The following is a 21,394-nucleotide window of genomic DNA, read 5'->3' as shown; positions in this document are numbered from 1 at the left end:
ACACGATCTGCTAGACTGCGTAACAAAGGTTTTGACAAAGAACAGATTAGAATCAAGGTCATGTGGGATCATGTGACAGGCCTACCAATGTCTCCCAGGTAATCTATATGGGGTAATCCTTTTCACGTCCATATCCTAACCTTGAACATTCCCTTAACCTTGAACCTAACCTTTACCACTTTAACGTTGTCCCAAGGATCCCGGAAACTACCTGTGCCACTGGCTGCGAATGAGATGTGGGCGTGGCCACGTAACCACACCCCTAAATCTCTCGCTGTCCGGGGGGTGCAATCTGTTTGTCCGTGTTCTGTGTGCATGTGCAGTGGGTTGGTGGGCATTTTGTTTCATTCATTCTGTAGCCCAGTCAGACAACCCACGTGCCAGTGTCGATTCGGTTAAATCCAAGATAGCACTCGAGTCAGAGCAGCCGAAGCCAGCGCGGTTTTTTTACGTGATGAAATTAAAGCTCTTTCGGGACCATCGCTAGGTGGGAGTGTTGGGGGGCCGCCGGTGTGTCACGAACAGGGTCGCGAGACTGACGAGTGGTCAGTCTGGTCCAACTTTGCCGAACAAAGCCGTTAAATTCACGGTGGCAGAATCAATGACTGACAGAGTACCCTGGAGCAAGCAGCAGGGAGATCAATCAACATGTTCAAATCGTTCTTCCCGCTGAAGAAGCTGAGACGGAGTCGGAAACATCTGCTGTACTTAGCTCTGCTGATGCTGGGAGCTTTCTCTGTTTAACAAGAGTTTGTAGCTACTAGAGTGTGGAGGATCACCAATAGCCGTGAGTTGGCTATATTGGCCATCTGAACCGTTGCTATGATGATCAGCTTGTGTGTGTGTGTGTGTGTGTGTGTGTGTGTGTGTGTGTGTGTGTGTGTGTGTGTGCGTGCGTGCGTGATTCGGAAAGTATTGTGTATATATTTAAGTTTTTTTTTTTATTATCCATTTTAGAATAAGGCTCTAACGTAACAAAATGGGCCGACTCTAGCTTTTTGGTGGCCCTAAGCGAGATTTGGTTAGCGGGTCCCCTACCTTGTGGTAAAACATTTTAGTGTCCCCCCCCCCTTGTCGTTGGAGAGAAATGTAAGTTTTAAAGCAAATTCTCTGCAATTCTACGCATTTTGCCATGGCACTGAGTAAACGTTGCAATTTTATAACATACACTTCTACTCATTTTGCCATTGGGCAGGGAGAAAACGTGCAGTTTTACAGCTAATTTCCTGCAATTCAGCACATTTCGTAATGATGAAAGCAAATAAAGAAAATGTAACCTTTATTTAACTAGGCAAGTCAGTTTCTTTCTTATTTTCAATGACGGCCTAGGAACAGTGGGTTAACTGCCTTGTTCAGTGACAGAATGACAGATTTTTAGCTCGGGGATTCGATCTTGCAACCCAACCTTCCGGTTACTAGTCCAACGCTCTAACCACTAGGCTTCCGGTTACTATGGGCCCCCTGGAGGTCTGGGCTCCTAGGCACATGCCCTGCATGCCCAGCTGTTATTCAGCAATGATTAAGCCTATTGCAAGTTTAGCTGGCTAGACTAACTACCAATCTAAAAATTGTTAGCTGTCATGGCTAATTGAGTGACTGACATAACAAGAGGAAAGCTTCTGATATGCAACCAAATTTCGAAATTGCACCTGGTGTATTCTACCATTCTTACTCTAAAAAATAAATTGGGTCGGGGCCCTAAGTGACCGCTTATGCCCTGAACCGGCCCTGTGTAGGTGTACTGGTAGTTTTGTTCCTTACACTCTAAAATGAAAAGGTTTCTGGATAATACTTTAGGGGTTCTTCAAATTGAAAATGTGGGGGAACCCCTATAAGTTCTTCAAAGAACCCCCATTAATGGTTCCTCGAAGAGGGTTCATTTTTAAGCATTATTATTGTTGTTATTATTGTTAATGATAATAATCAGCATCACAATATTTTAATTGTCAGTGTTTATTATGATTTTAATGGCAAAGCAGATTATATATATATTTTTTAATATGAGGTAAACTCCCAGCAGAGCCCCAAGTCCAATGGGTACATCCTCTGGCATTTTGATGTGTTGATGTCCTCTTTAGGCTATCCATAGCCAGAATGATTTTGCAGTGCATGGTGATCGAACAGATTTTCATTCGATGTGTAGGGAGGGTGAAGTCTGAATACAAACAATTATAATTATACAGATGATTGTTGGTTAAGGGCTTGTAAGTAAGCATTTCACATGTTGTATTCAGTGCATGTGACAAATAAAATTTGTTTTTATTAACAAAAAGTGCACAACAGTATTCATACTTTGGTTTTTGTGATAAATGTGAATGAAAAAACATAACTTTTAATAATGGTTTTCATACACATAGCCTTCCTTGTCCATAATGTTGAGGCCTCTGGGATTTTCATTGAAGAGGTAAGGGAGGAGGAAGATGGCTGATGTGACTGAGTCCTGTAAGGTTTTAGAGAAACCATTAATTAACTTTAACTGTAGATGATACATGGGATCTGCATAACATTATGAGGCAAACCAATATCAATTGTACATACATTACCTTTGTGTGCCTCCTCATCAGTATACTTGCTGACACAGACACACACAAAAGGGAGCAGTCACCTGCGCCCAATGCAGCTATAGCCTTTAGCATATTCTTACCTCTTTGTTGATTTGATATCCATTGAATTGTGTCCATTCTGTTTTAGAAAGGATTTTATACGGGAGATAAGTGTCAAACAACACATCCATTTTCACAAATATAAAAAGATAGATCGTATCATCATATAAAATATCAATTTATATCATACAAGGGAGAAACCTTAAATTGATTGAGATCTTTCAATTTTTCAGTTAATGGATAGCCCCCCTTTTTTTCCAATTTTTGCCTAAATGACATACCCAAACCTAACTGCCTGTAGCTCAGGCCCTGAAGCAAGGATATGCATATTCTTGGTACCATTTGAAAGGAAACACTTTGAAGTTTGTGGAAATGTAGGAGAATATAACACAATAGATCTGGTAGAAAAAAATACAAAGAAAAAAATCAACCATTTTTTTCTACCACCATCTTTGAAATGCAGTGAAGGTCCCACGTTTAGCCATCACTCTGGTTGTAATGGTGTCCACAAGATGGCAGCAGTGTATGTGCAAAGTTTCAGACGGATAACTTGAAGTATGAGCAAACTACATGACATTTAGTGTGAAGTCACCCAGGTACATTTGGTAAAATTGTGAAGGGGACATTTGCATTCACATTAAAAAAAATTCTGCAATAATATCGTCAAATCTGGACACTTGGACTTTGATTTAGCTTTTCCAGTATTAGTAGCCATATTATAAGTTCAACATTTGCAAAACAACCAGTTTTCATAACTTCATAACTCTCCATATTCTTATAATTTTTGTCCAAAAGGAAAAGTCTTGCTGTCGCACAAGGTTAGCAGCTACATTTTGCGACAGATACAGGGTTTCCGGATACTCCTGCAAAGCCCAGCTCATTGGCTATCTAGCTAGCTTTGTTTGACCCCGATTGGTGCTTATTTGACAAAGTTACAGTCGATCAAGTGAAGACTGCCGCGTCATCAGCGTGCCATGAAGGCGTCGCTCTCTGACCAAATTTGGTGTCCTATAGGATATACTACACCCCTAATGATATAGTGAAATCTGGTTACATTCTAGGATCTCTGAGAAATAAATACGAACGGGATATGACTGGTTGAAACAACGTTTAGGGTTAGATTTTCACAGATTCCTATCTTTGCAAATTGAACAAGTGGAAATACAAAATCGATCGTGCATGCTATATGGACCTTTTTAGGATATGAAAAATGATTTTATCTAACAAAACGACACTTCATGTTTCTCTGGGACCCTTTGGATGATAAATCAGAGCAAGATTTCAGAATGTAAGTACACATTTAACCTTCAGAGGTGAATTTATCAAACCTATCGCGGTGAAAAACGTTTTTTTGTTAGGAGCTCTCAAACAATAGCATGCCATTTTTTTCAGTAATAGATACTCTAAATTGGACAGTGCAGTTATATTAACAAGAATTGAAGCTTTCAGCCGATATAAGACACTTATATGAACTGACATTTGTTGTTTCTCTAAAATCTGCGATTGTGACAGGACCCGAAAGATGGTGAACTATGCCTGGGCAGGGCGAAGCCAGAGGAAACTCTGATGGAGGTCCGTAGCGGTCCTGACGTGCAAATCGGTCGTCCGACCTGGGTATAGGGGCGAAAGACTATGATTTACAACTGTCCCGTTGACGGGACGCCTATCCCTAAGAAGTTGTTTTAAGTACCTGCTCCAGCTGTTGTCTCAAATTCTAATCGAAATGTTTCTGCTGAGCAGTTAGGTTCCTGCAAGAACCCCCAAGAACTAAAGAGGATCCTCAATGAACCCCAGCTCCTTTGGGGTTCTTGCAACAACCTTTTGGGGTCATTTTTCAGTTCCAAGAACCCTAAGGTTCTAGCAAGGCAGAGGTCCTCGGTTCGAGCCTCGATGTGAGCTGAATCAGGAGGAAGTGGTACTCGCTAAGCAAGCGGTGTGACTTCCTTTACATGTAGATGTTAGTCTTTGTGGATGGCTTTTCTTTCCCACCGTCCTTTTGCTCCTGCTGTCTATACACACACACACACACACACATTCGTTTGTAGCAGTGGTAGCCTCATACCTGGGGCTGGAGGGGACAGGGCTTTGGAACCCTGCTGTCAATACACACACACGCACACACACAGGTGTGTGTGTGTTTTGTAAAGAAGAGAAAATGAATAATACACCCCCCTATGGACAAACACACACACAGTGCATTCCTGAGCCCCCTCAGATGGGGCTATTCTCAGGGGCGAGGACATCACCCTCTTAACATATGTATGTTTGTGCATGTTTTTGTGTGCATAGTGTTAGGACAGATTTTGTAGATTTGTCTATGTGCCCAGACACTTAGCCAGAGGAGAGGAGAGTGCAGAGGAACAGGGAGAGGAGAGAAAGACATACAAACATGAGAAGGGAGATAGGAAGGGGATAGAATCTCTTATTCCTTGAGTTAAAAATATCATTATTTTTCTGTCCTCAACTACCTCTAAAATGACCGTGTATGTGTCTCCCCCCTGGTGATAATTACAGACTTCCAGAACTTAAAGTTCTATCTCCCCATCGCACCCCCCCCCCCCCCCCCCCCCCCCCCAACACACACACACGCTAACCCTGTGGCACTGCCTCTATAAATACACACAGGGTTGTCTAATTGTAGTGTGTTTGTTTGTGTGCGCACACGCCTGGTTAGTGTTTCTGAGTCCAGAAGGCTGTTGTTGTTTACCAGACCCGATGCCTTTAGCTCAGCGGGTTAACATGACCCTGAATTAAGCAGAGGACACTTGTTGGAACATCAGCAGTAGAGCGAGGAGTGTGTGTTCAAGTGTGCTTGTGTGTGTGTGTGTGTGCAGTATGTTCAGATTCGTATGTGTCATTTCCATTGTTATGACCAGCTGATTGTGTGTTTAGAGTTAGATCTATGATTTAACTTTGGACTAGAACCAAGGAGAGAAAGTGTGTGTGTGTGTGTTTGTTTGTTTCTTGTAATACGTACTTCTAATTTTAGAGTGGCAGTTTGTTTCCCTTTCCTTCCTAACATTTCTCCCTCTCTCTCTGCTGCAGGTTTCAGTCCTGCCAGTGAGGACAGACCCAGGAGAAGACCTACCCAAGAAAGAGTGGTAAGGATAGGGGGAGAAGAAGAGAGAGATGGAGGGTAAGGGAGAGTCACATACCAGTCTTTCCATACACACCCATCACAAAAACCAGAAAAGGAGTTACCTCATCTGTGTGTTCCAGGTTGGAGGTGATGTGGGGGAGGATTATTCAGAAGCCTGGCGTTCCAGCTACACACCACAGCCCTGGAGGCCAGAGGTACGTTATTCACCAACAGGAACCTTCCACAACCTGCCCAGGCTTGCCCAACAAGTGTGTCTGTTTTGTGTGTGTGTGTGTGTTGGAGTGTCAGTGTAGTATGTGTGAGTGTGTGGGTAAGTGTGCATAGAGCCAGTGGAAGAGAATCAGTACAACAACAAAAAAAGGGGATCAATGCAAATAGTCTGGGTAGCCATTTGATTAAATGTTCAGCAGTCTAATGGCTTGTGGGTAGAAGCTGTTTAGGAGCCTTTTGGTCCCAGACTTGGCGCTCCGGTACCGCTTACCATGTGGTAGCAGAGAGAACAATCTATGATTTAGGTGGCTAGAGTCTTTGACCCTGGTATAGAGGTCCTGGATGGCAGGGAGTTGGGCCCCAGTGATGTACTTGGCTGTACACACTACTAGAGGTCGACCGATTTATGACTTTTCAACGCCGATACCGATTATTGGACCAAGAAAAGCCGATACTGATTAATCGGCCGATTTTTATATCTATATTTGTAGTAATGACAATTACAACAATACTGAATGAACAATGAACACTTTTATTTTAACTTAATATAATACATAAATAAAATCTATTTAGTCTCAAATAAATATTGAAACATGTTCAATTTGGTTTAAATAATGCAAAAACACAGTGTTGGAGAAGAAAGTAAAAGTGCAATATGTGGCATGTAAAAAAGCTAATGTTTAAGTTCCTTGCTCAGAACATATGAAAGCTGGTGGTTCAATATTCCCAGTTCTTCAATATTCCCAGTTAAGATGTTTTAGGTTGTAGTTATTATAGGAATTATGACACGTCGACTATTTCTCTCTATACCATTTGTATTTCATATACCTTTGACTATTGGATGTTCCTGTAGGCACTTTAGTATTGCCAGCCTAATCTCAAGAGTTGATAGGCTTGAAGTCATAAACAGCGCTGTGCTTCAAGCATTGCTAAGAGCTGCTGGCAAATGTAGTAAAGTGCTGTTTGAATGAATGCTTACGAGCCTGTTGCTGCCTACCACCGCTCAGTCAGACTGCTCTATCAAATCATAGACTAAATTATAATATAATAAACACAGAAATACGAGCCTTTGGTCATTAATATGATCAAATCCGGAAACTATAATTTAGAAAATAAAACGTTTGTTCTTTCAGTGAAATACGGAACCGTTTCGTATTTTATCGAACCCTAAGTCTAAATATTGCTGTTACATTGCACAACCTTCAATGTTATGTCATAATTCTGTAAAATTCTGGCAAATTAATTACGGTCTTTGTTAGGAAGAAATGGTCTTCATCTTCACACAGTTCACAACGAGCCAGGAGGCCCAAACTGTTGCATATACCCTGACTCTGCTTGCACTGAACGGAAGCGAAGTGACACAATTTCCCTAGTTAATATTGCCTGCTAACATGCATTTGTTTTAACTAAATATGCAGGTTTAAAAAAATATACTTCTGTGTATTGATTTTAAGAAAGGCATTGATGTTTATGGTTAGGTACATTGGTGCAACGATTGTGCATTTTTCGCGAATGCGCTTTTGTTAAATCATCACCCGTTTGTCAAAGTTGAAGTAGGCTGTGATTCAAAGATAAGTTAACCGGCACTGCATTGATTATATGTAATGCAGGACAAGCTAACCTAGTAATATCATCAACCATGTGTAGTTAACTAGTGATTATGTAAAGATTGATTGTTTTTTATAAGATACGTTTAATGCTAGCTAGCAACTTACCTTGGCTCCTTGCAGCCACAAGCTCCCTTTCACGCTGCACTCGCGTAACAGGTGGTCAGCCTGGATTGCAATGTAATCGGCCATAATCGGCGTCCAATAAGGCAGATTACTGATTGTAATGAAAACTTGAAATCGGCCCTAATTAATACACACTACCCTCTGTAGCGCCTTGCGGTTGGATGCCAAGCAGTTGCCATACCAAGCGGTGATGCAGCCAGTCAAGATGCTCTTAATGGTGCAACTGTAAACCTTTTTGAGGAGCTTCCTAAGTGGGAAGAAGCGTCGTCGTGCTCTCATCACGACTGTGTTGGTGTGTTTGGACTTGATAGGTTGTTAGTGATGTGAACACAGAGAAACTTGAAGGTCTTGACCCACTCCATTACAGCCTCGTTGATGTGAAGGGGGGCGTGCTGCTTGAAACGTAGGTATTTTAGACTGGGTCAAGGAGAGGTTGAAAATGTCAGTAAAGACACTTGCCAGCTGGTCAGTGCATGCTCTGAGTATGCATCCTGGTAAATCCTTCTGGCGCTACGGCCTTGTGAATGTTAAGTTGTTTACAGGTCTTACACACATCAGCTACGGAGAGCGTGATCACAGTTATCTGGAACAGCATGGTTCTATGTCGAACTAGTGCAAGATGAAACATCATTGCGCGAGCAAACACTTGAGTCGAGAGAGAGAGAGAGAGAGAGAAGAAATGTGGTCAAGCGAGCAGAGGACAGGTCCCGCGAGTGCAGGCCAGCTGTGTGCGCGCAAATTAAACTTGAGTGCTTGCGAGTGTGACTTTGAGCGAGCAGAACTGCATTTAAATCGAGAGCGGAGACTTTTGTTCGCCTGAAGAAATACTTACTATATGTCAAGACTCAGAAAATAAATCCCCCCCCCGACACAATGATGTCTTTTCTCCCTCAGTCTCACATAGGGCTGGGCGGTATACCGTATTTTATGATATACCGGTATTGATGCAGGGACCGGTTTGGGTTTTTACTTTACCTTCTGTACCGGTATTTGAATGTTTGGTTTGTTAAATGGGATACGCCATGTGTAATGTCAATTTTTATAGTTCGCTACTTGAGTCATCTCTCTACGCTCTTTCTCTCCGTGCCACTTTCCACACAGACCTAGCTACACCCCCTGTCACTCAAGGAGCGAATTTGATGTCTCAACCATGAGACACTTGCGTTCAGTCTGCATGGTCAGTGCAGCACAGGCAACAATGTTGATGACAACATTGCTGTTTTCACTTTGCTTCTTAATATAAATCCACTAGCAAACAGCTAGTATGTCTTTTCTTAGCAAGTTGCCCTAAATCTTGTGAGATGCTAATTGTTAGCCGCTAATAGCTAGCTAATAAATGTACGGAGTAAGAGCAAACCTAGCTAGCTAATACAGCCTGATAATACCAGTGATGGTGTAGACCTAAATCAGCATGTTGTTTGTGCAACAGTATCTTTAAATCAAAGCGGAATATGCAAAGCAAGAATATGTTAGCTTCATGAAGTAGCTAAGAGAGAACATGCAGTGTAGCCAAAGCTTATAGGGTCCCCTAGGAAACACTTATCAACACTTTAGTTCTTACCCTGTCACAATAACTCCTCCCTGGCATTTTAATTTGTTGTCATCTCAAACAACACTGTATTCAAAGTGCCCACTATTATATTCTAACTATAGAATTAGAATAGTATTTCTATTTCCATGATTCCAACAGTTTTGCTCTAATTCGCAAGTCAAATCGCAATTGCAACATTTGGTTAAAAATAAGTCCTAGATTATTTGCCCATATCGTGCAGCCCTACGTGGCGTGTGGAAATGATCTCAATTGAGCAGTGGTGTATTTAAGTAAAAATACTTTCAAGTACTACTTAAGTCTTTTTTTTGGTATCTGTATTTTACTTTTTGACAACTTTTACTTTTACTTCACTACATTCCTAAAGAAAATACTGTACTTTTTACTCCATACATTTTCCCTGACACATAAAAGTACTCATTACATTTTGAATGCTTAGCAGGACAGGAAAATGGTCCAATTCATGCACTTGTCAAGAGAACATCCCTGGTCATCTATTGCCTCTGATCTGGAGGACTCACTAAACACAAATTCTTTGTTTGTAAATTATGTCTGAGTGTTGGAGTGTGCCCCTGGCTATCCGTAAATAAAAAAATACAATTGTTTGCTTAATTTAAGGAATTTGACTTTTTTATACTTTTACTTTTGATACTTAACTACATTTTATCAATTACATTCACTTTTGATACTTAAGTATATTTAAAACCAAATACTTTTAGACTTCTACTCAAGTAGTATTTTACTGGGTGACTTTTACTTGAGTCATTGTCTATTCATTTATCTTTACTTTTATTCAAGTATGACAATTTGGGACTTTTTCCACCACTGCAATTGAGTGCAGGAAATGGTGAAATTATAAAAGTGCTGAAATTTGTTTTGGTTGAAGTTGAATTGAACAGTATAAAACAATCAGAATGGAGAAAGATTCATTGAAATCACTTACAATGTATGTGTTGCCACCCAAGGATCACTCACTACTCATAAAGAAAAGGTTGAACTTTTATTACTCAAAAACAAAAAATACCGTCATACTGTCTTATTTAAAAAAGTATATTTTAAAAAATCAATAAAAAATACAGTGATATAATACACTGCTCAAAAAAATAAAGGGAACACTTAAACAACACAATGTAACTCCAAGTCAATCACACTTCAGTGAAATCAAACTGTCCACTTAGGAAGCAACACTGATTGACAATCAATTTCACATGCTGTTGTGCAAATGGAATAGACAACAGGTGGAAATTATAGGCAATTAGCAAGACACCCCCAATAAAGGAGTGGTTCTGCAGGTGGGGACCACAGACCACTTCTCAGTTCCTATGCTTCCTGGCTGATGTTTTGGTCACTTTTGAATGCTGGCGGTGCTTTCACTCTAGTGGTAGCATGAGACGGAGTCTACAACCCACACAAGTGCCTCAGGTAGTGCAGCTCATCCAGGATGGCACATCAATGCGAGCTGTGGCAAGAAGGTTTGCTGTGTCTGTCAGCGTAGTGTCCAGAGCATGGAGGCGCTACCAGGAGACAGGCCAGTACATCAGGAGACGTGGAGGAGGCCGTAGGAGGGCAACAACCCAGCAGCAGGACCGCTACCTCCGCCTTTGTGCAAGGAGGAGCAGGAGAAGCACTGCCAGAGCCCTGCAAAATGACCTCCAGCAGGCCACAAATGTGCATGTGTCTGCTCAAACGGTCAGAAACAGACTCCATGAGGGTGGTATGAGGGCCCGACGTCCACAGGTGGGGGTTGTGCTTACAGCCCAACACCGTGCAGGACGTTTGGCATTTGCCAGAGAACACCAAGATTGGCAAATTCGCCACTGGCGCCCTGTGCTCTTCACAGATGAAAGCAGGTTCACACTGAGCACATGTGACAGACGTGACAGTCTGGAGATGCCGTGGAGAACGTTCTGCTGCCTGCAACATCCTCCAGCATGACCGGTTTGGCGGTGGGTCAGTCATGGTGTGGGGTGGCATTTCTTTGGGGGGCCGCACAGCCCTCCATGTGCTCGCCAGAGGTAGCCTGACTGCCATTAGGTACCGAGATGAGATCCTCAGACCCCTTGTGAGACCATATGCTGGTGCGGTTGGCCCTGGGTTCCTCCTAATGCAAGACAATGCTAGACCTCATGTGGCTGGAGTGTGTCAGCAGTTCCTGCAAGAGGAAGGCATTGATGCTATGGACTGGCCCGCCCGTTCCCCAGACCTGAATCCAATTGAGCACATCTGGGACATCATGTCTCGCTCCATCCACCAACGCCACGTTGCACCACAGACTGTCCAGGAGTTGGCGGATGCTTTAGTCCAGGTCTGGGAGGAGATCCCTCAGGAGACCATCCGCCACCTCATCAGGAGCATGCCCAGGCGTTGTAGGGAGGTCATACAGGCACGTGGAGGCCACACACACTACTGAGCCTCATTTTGACTTGTTTTAAGGACATTACATCAAAGTTGGATCAGCCTGTAGTGTGGTTTTCCACTTTAATTTTGAGTGTGACTCCAAATCCAGACCTCCACGGGTTGATAAATTGGATTTCCATTGATTATTTTTGTGTGATTTTGTTGTCAGCACATTCAACTATGTAAAGAAAAAAGTATTTAATAAGATTATTTCTTTCATTCAGATCTAGGATGTGTTGTTTAACCTCTCTAGGGTAGGTGGCACCAAATCGTCCCACCTACGTAACAGCCAGTGTAATCCCGTGGCGCGTTATTCAAAAACCTAAAAAATGCAATGACTATTTTACACCATTTTAAAGACAAGACTCTCGTTAATCTAACCACACTGTCCGATTTCAAAAAGGCTTTAGAACGAAAGCAAAACATTAGATTATGTCAGCAGAGTACCCAGCCAGAAATAATCAGACACCCATTTTTCAAGCTAGCATATAATGTCACAGAAACCCAAACCACAGCTAAATGCAGCACTAACCTTTGATGATCTTCATCAGATGACAACCCTAGGACATTATGTTATACAATACATGCATGTTTTGTTCAATCAAGTTCATATTTATATCAAAAACCAGCTTTTTACATTAGCATGTGACGTTCAGAACTAGCATACCCCCCGCAAACCTCCGGTGAATTTACTAAATTACTCACGATAAACGTTCACAAAAAACATAACAATTATTTTAAGAATTATAGATACAGAACTCCTTTGTGCAATCGAGGTGTCCGATTTTAAAATAGCTTTTAGGTGAAAGCACATTTTGCAATATTCTGAGTAGATAGCCCAGCCATCACGGCTAGCTATTTAGACACCCACCAAGTTTAGCCCTGACCAAACTCCGATTTACTATTAGAAAAGTTTGATTACCTTTGGTGTTCTTCGTCAGAATGCACTCCCAGGACTGCTACTTCAATAACAAATGTTGGTTTGGTTCAAAATAATCCATAGTTATATCCAAATAGCGGCGTTTTGTTCGTGCGTTCAAGACACTATCCGAAGTGTAAATAAGGGTCACGCGCACTACGCATTTTGTGACAAAAAAATTCTAAATATTCCATTACCGTACTTCGAAGCATGTCAACCGCTGTTTAAAATCAATTTTTATGCAATTTTTCTCGTAAAAAAGCGATAATATTCCGACCGGGAAAGCGTGTTTACGTACAAAAGAGAGAGAAAATAAAAGCATGGGATCCCCTCGTGCACGAGCCTGAGTCTCATAGTACTGTGACTGTCCACTATCCAAACGCGCTAATGTTTTTCAGACAGGGGCTGCCTCGATATCATTCAGCTTTTTGCCGCCTTCTGAGAGCCCATGGGAGCCGTAGGAAGTCTCACGTAACAGCAGAGATCCCCTGTATTGGATAGAGATAATCAAGAAGGCCAAGAAATGGTCAGACAGGGTACTTCCTGTACAGAATCTTCTCAGGTTTTGGCCTGCCAAATGAGTTCTGTTATACTCACAGACACCATTCAAACAGTTTTAGAAACTTTGGAGTGTTTTCTATCCAAAGCTAATAATTATATGCATATTCTAGTTTCTGGGCAGGAGTAATAATCAGATTAAATTGGGTACGTTTTTTATCCGGCCGTGAAAATACTGCCCCCTAGCCATAACAGGTTAAAAGAAAAATGTTGTCATACCCGTGGTAGCTGTGGTATATCAGCCAATCAGCATTCAGGGCTCAAACCACCCAGTTTATAATAAATAATATTTGTGAAATTTGTTTTGGCTTAGAATGGACCATTATCATGCACCTGTCTCGAAACAGGAATAGGGGAAAAAATACATGCAATCTATGCACTTACATAGTGAATGGAGGATACTATTCCAGTGGTTAATTTTCATTCCATCCTGTTGTAAAGAGAAGCAATGTGCTTAGTTTTAGGAAAGTTGAGAAATACATATAGTAGGCCTAGCATATAGAAAGCTGATGCGATCCTCCTCTTTTTAATAGAGGCCATCACTGTGTTCTCATGCAATAGCATAGCCTATAGAAATGTTGTGCACCATGAGCTCATGGGCTCTAATTTTTGATGTCAGATTGATTAGAGGGACAGTAGAGTGCTGAGTACCAGGCAGTAAGCAACTTTGGTAGGCTACTAATGACCATCAGCAGCATCAGATCTTGGAGAAGCCTAGTTACCGTAACTAAATGGTGAAGTGAAATTTCACTGCCATCAGGATTCGTGACCTCCGGTGTGGCGGTAATACGGTCACCGTAACAGCCCTAGGAAGGTTTTCTTAATGTTTTGTACACTCAGTGTAGGTTAGTATTGAACTTATTGGTTATTAACCCACAAATCACCAAGACCGCTCCTCCCTCCTCCCTCAAGATGTAGTAGTGTTTGAGGACATCATGGGTAGCAATTTTGCAGAGGACAGCAGGTCTTAACCTAAAAACACGCAACAACTCTTAAGATTAAAGCTAGAATCCTTAGTTGCTACATCCGTGTTTGAATTTATGGATTAATGATGTAAACCCATTGATTATTAAATATTATACCTTATAAATGCCTCATGAGCTTAGTTCAACTTTTGTATATGTAGTGTACGTTAGCCTGGAATTTCAAATGAAGACTGACATACATTAGACATTTGTTAATGTTAACATGCGAATCATTTAGTCTCAGAAATATCTCCAGCCAACCTTACCGCAAGACAGCAGAGGTAAATGGCTTACAGTAACTTCATATATTCAAAAACATTGAAGCATTCAAATCAAAACAAAAGACCTTATTTTGTGGCGTCAACTTTAAAATGAAGTGTGACATACGCTAAACGTCTGTTAACAGACATCTCTCCACCAAACCGACCACAACAGTCCCAGTCAATCCACTCGTCTCGCAGTCTCTCCAACCGGAAGAGGATGACCTGGCCTCTGTGACAGTAAATAAACACTGAAGCATAAAACTTGAGTAAAAATATAATGTTCCCTGTTAGATTAAAGCTAGAATCCTTAATAGAAACAATAACAAAATCGTCGCCCCTCCTCTGTTGTGGTAAAAAGCTGAGGGATAGGCCTGGAGAAATGTAACCACTCTCAGATTAATAGACAGAGCTATGGATGCAAGGACTGACCATCCATGATATCAAAATGATTGTTTTAACCATGTTATGAGACTATACAGTGTTTATATTTACAATGTTTAAAAACATTGGAGAAAAACAAGCTTATATTCTGGGTTCTCATGGAGTGTGACAGTTGAACTAAGCTCATGAGGCATTTAAAGTTATATTCTTCAAGAATCAATGGATATTTATACAGTTGAAGTCGGAAGTTTACATACACCTCAGCCAAATACATTTAAACTCAGTTTCACAATTCCTGACATTTAATCCTAGTAAAAATTCCCTGTCTTATGTCAGATAGGACCACCACTTTATTTTAAGAATGTGAAATGTCAGAATAATAGTGGAGAAAATGATTTATTTCAGCTTTTATTTCTTTATCACATTCCCAGTGGGTCAGAAGTTTACATACACTCAGTTAGTATTTGGTAGCATTGCCTTTAAATTGTTTAACTTGGGTCAAACGTTTCGGGTAGCCTTCCACAAGCTTCCCACAATAAGTTGGGTGAATTTTGGCCCATTCCACCTGACAGAGCTGGTGTAACTGAGTCAGGTTTGTAGGCCTCTTTGCTCGCACACGCTTTTTCAGTTCTGCCCACAAATTTTCTATAGGATTGAGGTCAGGGCTTTGTGATGGCCACTCCAATACCTTGACTTTGTTGTCCTTAAGCCAGTTTGCCACAACTTTGAAAGTATGCATGGGGTCATTGTCCATTTGGAAGACCCATTTGTGACCAAGCTTTAACTTCCTGACTGATATCTTGATATGTTGCTTCAATATATCCACATAATTTTCCAGCCTCACAATGCCATCTATTTTGTGAAGTGCACCAATCCCTCCTGCAGCAAAGCACCCCCACAACATGATGCTGCCACCCCCGTGCTTCACAGTTGGGATGGTGTTCTTCGTCTTGCAAGCCTCCCCCTTTTTCTTCCAAACATAACGACGGTCATTATGGCCAAACAGTTCTATTTCTGTTATTTATTTTATTTTTGTCAGACCAGAGGACATTTCTCCAAAAAGTATGATCTTTGTCCCCATGTGCAGTTGCAAACCGTATTCTGGCTTTTTTATGGTGGTTTTGGAGCAGTGGCCTCTTCCTTGCTGAGCGGCCTTTCAGGTTATGTTGATATAGGACTTGTTTTACTGTGGATATAGATAGTTTTGTACCTGTTTCCTCCAGCATCTTCACAAGGTCCTCTCCTGTTCTGGGATTGATTTGAACTTTTCGCACCAAAGAACGTTCATCTTCATCTTGCCTGATTTCTTTTGATTTTCCCATGATGTCAAGCAAAGAGGCACTGAGTTTGAAGGTAGGCCTTGAAATACATTCACAAGTACACCTCCAATTGACTCAAATTATGTCAATAGCCTATCAGATGCATCTAAAGCCATGACATAATTTTCTTGAATTTTCCAAGCTGTTTAAAGGCACAGTCAACTTAGTGTATGTAAACTTCTGACCCACTGGAATTGTGACACGGTAAATTATAAATGAAATAATCTGTCTGTAAAAATGTTTTGGAAAATGTACTTGTGTCATGCACAAAGTAGATGTCCTAACCGACTTGCCAAAACTACAGTTTGTTAACAAGACATTTGTGGAGTGGTTGAAAAACAAGTTTTAATGACTCCAACTTAAGTGTATGTAAACTTCCGACTTCAACTGTATATAACTTATAAGTCAAAAAATGGATGTAACAACTACAGATTGCCCCTTTTAAGTCTTATCAAAAGTGTGCGAGTTTGAGCATGTGTCCATTAGGCCTATGGATCACCATGAATTAGATTGAGCAATAAAAGCCCCACTTTTATTCCATAGGCTGGGATCCAAACTATGCAGTTGTTGCAATAGCATGTTTTTCACTGGCTGTCCACTGGTTTCAAAACCAATGATTGATAGGCAGCTTAAACTTCTTGAACTCAACCATTATTGGCTTCAAATACACATTTAGATTTGTGAACAGCCATCCACAACAAGAAGACCAATACAAAAGCAGCGCAACCTTTCTTTCGATCCTATCAGTATCAACACTATGTCTTAACGACGCACTTAACTAACATTCTCTCTGCGGGGTTCTTTGGGAAACGAATGTTACATCTTTGGCCGTTGTAGGAAAGATGCAACTTTAAAAGACTCGTAAGCCTAAGTTCCATCACTATTGGGAAACCGGGCTCTGGTCTGAGCAGAGGCTTATCCTGTATGAGGTCATTACCATTACCATCCAGCAGAGGGCAGGGTGCTATCACTGATGTTATGGATAATGGTGTCTGAGAGAGACAGACAGTGTGCAATGATGAAATTCTCTCCCTTTCTACTCCCTTCCTTATCTCCACTCTCTAGGTATGGCTTTTCCAGGTACATGAGGCTGGATGAGCCAGAGGGACAGGAGGGAGAGAACAGAGCCAGAGGTAGGGGAGACACACATTCGTTTTTCTTCTAAAGTATATGAAATGTCGTCGGTCAGCGTTCGTTTTATATGAACACTCTTCTCCATCTGTGTGTTGACTGGTAGATATTGGCATCTCGATGAGGAGAAAGGCGGTCCCAGAGGAGGGGTTAGATGGTGAGGCTCCTCCAAATGTGGGAGGGGCTAGTGAGACAGACCACACCCCTCCTGACTATGACGAATATGCTCAGAGATGACGACACAAACTCTTCTCCCTGCCACAGGCCGACAGGGCACCTACACACACAAACATGTCTGAGACTCTCACATACAAGAAGAGGAGGAGGAGGAAGAGGAGAGAATCTAATGCAGCAGCTGTAGTAGAGCAGCAAGCCGGAGTCCAGACCAGAGCAACTGAACTGGATGGGTTAGAGATCCCTCTTGGTCATGGGTCACACAAACCTATACAGACTACACCAGAAGAAAAGCTGAGACCAGAAGACAGACAAGCAGATAGACCAGCTGAACAGCTCAGACCAGCACAAAAAACCAGGAGGGAATCCAGCAGACAGAGAAGGTCTGGGTCCAGCAGACCAAAATCAACCCAGACCAAGAGAGGGACCAGCAGAACAGAACTCAATTGGGTTAACGATTTTACCTGCACCACAAAATCTAGACCAGAACATGCCAGCAGAGAGAGACAGGCCAGCAGAGAGAGACAGGCCAGCAGAGAGAGACAGGCCAGCAGAGAGAGACAGGCCAGCAGAGAGAGACAGGCCAGCAGAGAGAGACAGGCCAGCAGAGAGAGACAGGCCAGCAGAGAGAGACAGGCCAGCAGAGAGAGACAGGCCAGCAGAGAGAGACAGACCAGCAGAGAGAGACAGACCAGCAGAGAGAGACAGGCCAGCAGAGAGAGACAGACCAGCAGAGAGAGACAGGCCAGCAGAGAGAGACAGACCAGCAGAGAGAGACAGGCCAGCAGAGAGAGACAGACCAGCAGAGAGAGACAGGCCAGCAGAGAGAGACAGACCAGCTGACAGAGAAAAGCTAGCAGACGGACCAGCAGACGGACCAGCAGACAGAGACAGACCACAAGTTAGGCTTCCCCAGCTGCAAGGGAGGCGCCGGCGCGTTCAACAGCCTGGTCAGAGGGGGGGGACTAAGATTAAACCACCCCTAGTGAAGTTGTACCACAAAGCAACTGTGACCAGGAAGAGAGTCCAGGGCCTAGAGACAGATATCATCCTCCGAGCACAAACACATATAAAGTCACGACCGCAACCTGACTATGACAACACAGTCCACTGTGCTCTGCCCCCTGGCGTGATCAGCGGAAGGAACCATCTGGTTGAAGGGATTGACAGAGTGGGGGAGGGTGAAAGAAAGGGGGAGAGAGAGGGTGAAGAGGTGGGTGTGAGTGAGTCTTTATGGAGTCTGGGGTCGAGACTCTGAAGAGGAGGAGGGGCTGGCTTATGACTCCACGCCTCCACCGGTGTTTGACCCTGAGGTAAACTGGGCTCAGACATTCCAGGTGACCCCTGTTAACCTCCAGGCGATGTGTTCTGATTGGATAGACCTCCGCTGTAACGTGTCTGGTAACCTGCTGCTCCGCCCTAGTGATGCTCTGCCTGTCGTCAAGGCCTTCATGGACAAACTAAACCACAGACACAACGGGTGTGTGTGTGTGTGTGTGTGTGTACAGTATATGTGTGTGTGGAAGTTTGTGTTAACCCTGTCCCTCCCTAGGCATTTCTCCCTGGTGCGTGTGCTGAATGTTGAGAGGAAAGTGGATGGGGTTCAGGGCAGCAGGTACTTCCTGGAGCTGGAGCTAAGGGACATAACTGGCCAACACCTTCGTCTGACACACTACATCTATGCTCTGAATCGCCATAATCGATCTCGCCCCAGGGGACTCCTTCGCCCTGCCCCTGAGACGTTGCTATGCAAGCCTCTAGGCTTCCACTGGAACCCGACTGCCACTGTACACTTCATAGTACCAGGTACTACACACACACACACACACACACACACACACACACACACACACACACACACACACACACACACACACACACACACACACACACACACACACACACACACACACACACACACACACACACACACACACTGCTACTCTCCTAATGTTGTATGGTGATATAATGATGTATTACTCTGTGTATGCGTGCTTGTGTGTTTCAGTAAAGAACCAGGCCCGCTGGGTGCAGCAGCTGATAGTTGACATGGAGGGTCTGTTCCAGACCACTGGAGACCCCTACTTCAACCTCATCATCACTGACTACAACAGCACTGACATGGATATAGAGGCAGCACTAAAGGCATCCATACTGCACAGGTATGCAGAGTGTGGCACAAGTCATAAAATGTTCATATCATTGTCAAACAAATCACCTCAAAGGCTCCCGTAGACTACCTGGGCACATTCCTTCACTCTAAAATAATTTCAGCATCCAAACAGTGATGGAAAGAGACATCTGTTACAAATCACAAAAAAGCGGAATGACATTTTGGAATTGAGACACATGGAGCCTGGATTGAGTTTAGGTTGATGCGTTCCACTGTTGTCTCTGTCTCGGACATTCATCTATGCCTTGGAAAAATGTCACTACATTCTCATCGCAGAGACGAAACCACACCACATTTTGTAGCACATACGACCCGTTTTCAACTCAATTTACACATTTTTGAAGTGGCTGAGATGCGGTAATGGTAAATGATGGTGTTATAGCCTACAGTTTTGTTGGCATCTTTATTTTATTTATTGTGATAGGCTAACGTTTTAATTGTATGGCTTACTTTCACCCCTGATTACTTGCCTCTGTGAACCAGGTACAAGTACGTGAAGCTGAGTGGAAACTTTGAGCGTTCCGCTGGTCTATAGGCTGGCATCGACCTCATCACTGTGAGTATGACATCCTCAGTGACACCATCACTATGTGATAGACTGGGTGTGTCCTGTTTTGTGTCCTTAGTTTCATGAAATGGGCATGAATATTTTCTCTTCCTCCCCAGGATGAGCACAGTATAGTGTTTCTGTGTGACCTTCACATCCACTTCCCCCCTCCATCATCGACTCAGTCAGGAAACACTGTGTGGAGGGACACATGGCCTTCGCCCCCATCGTCATGAGACTGGACTGTGGGGCTACGCCCAGGAAGCCCAGAGGTACACGCACACGCATATACACACCAGAGGAGGCTGGTGGGAGGAGCTATAGGAGGACAGGCTCATTTTAATGGCTGGTATGGAATAAATGGAATGGTTAACATATAACACATATGGAAACCACATGATTGACTCCGTTCGATATATTCTATTCTAGCCATTGCAATGAGGCCGTCCTCCTATAGATTATCTCACCAGCCTTCACTGATATACACACCTCCACCTCTCTTTCTTTCTCTCTCCTCTCTCGTTGTGTTCCAGGTTACTGGGAGGCGAATGGGTTTGGTCTGCTGGGGATCTATAAGTCTGACCTGGATGCAGCAGGAGGCATGAACACACACGACTTCACTGACCGCTGGGACGGAGAGGACTGGGAGCTGCTGGACAGGTGTGTGTGTGTGTGTTTGTTTGTTTGTCTGTGTTGGGTTGTTTGGTGCATGTCTGTGTATGTTCTATTGCTCATGCCTGCTCTAACAATCTGATCATTAATAGCATTTTGTGGCTCTCCCCTGCTCTGTGTCTCAGGATTCTGCCGATTCTGTCGAGTCTTGAGGTGGAGCGTATCTACCTGAGGAACTTCCTGCATCACTAGCATTCTAAACGTGGTATGTGGAACCGGCGCACTCAACACAGCGGCACGTAACCCACAACAACACAGCCAAATTGTACAACGATGCAGCCGTAACCCACTACGACGCAGCCGTAACCCACTACGACGCAGCTGTAACTCACGACGACACATCCGTGGCCACAAGGAAATCAAGGAAACTGCCGCACTTTAATGTCCCCACTCCTCGCATCAGCCATTTCCATCTGTCGACTGGTTAACGAGAGGGCAGGACAGAGGAGATTCCTGACACACCATTGGGTGATATCTCCTGTCACTCAAACTGTTTGAGGGTGTGGTGATTATGGAAAACAGAACATAGTACTAACTGTCCTGGAAGAAGACACTCCTGAACTAGTGCAGAGGTACTTCAATCTTAACATGGAGGTCCACAGTACTACTGGTTAGCCACACACACACACACACACACACACACACACACACACACACACACACACACACACACACACACACACACACACACACACACCCT

At 43.1% G+C, this 21,394-nt stretch overlaps 1 long non-coding RNA gene across 1 annotated transcript; it reads left to right on the top strand.

Annotated features, from left to right (window-relative positions):
- The first annotated feature begins 294 nt into the window (after positions 1 to 294).
- Positions 295 to 21,390, top strand: LOC106573437 (beta-1,4-N-acetylgalactosaminyltransferase 3). The gene is made up of 10 exons (XR_001321345.3): positions 295 to 787; positions 5,649 to 5,739; positions 5,823 to 5,897; positions 17,063 to 17,130; positions 17,235 to 19,108; positions 19,311 to 19,464; positions 19,959 to 20,031; positions 20,142 to 20,294; positions 20,556 to 20,682; positions 20,820 to 21,390. It is a non-coding gene; the product is annotated as a beta-1,4-N-acetylgalactosaminyltransferase 3 (long non-coding RNA).
- The last annotated feature ends 4 nt before the right edge of the window (positions 21,391 to 21,394 follow it).

The sequence above is a fragment of the Salmo salar genome, chromosome 16, assembly GCF_965601325.2.
Source record: "Salmo salar chromosome 16, fSalSal1, whole genome shotgun sequence".
NCBI lineage: Eukaryota > Metazoa > Chordata > Actinopteri > Salmoniformes > Salmonidae > Salmo > Salmo salar.
This window is presented reverse-complemented; position numbering and strand designations above follow the sequence as displayed.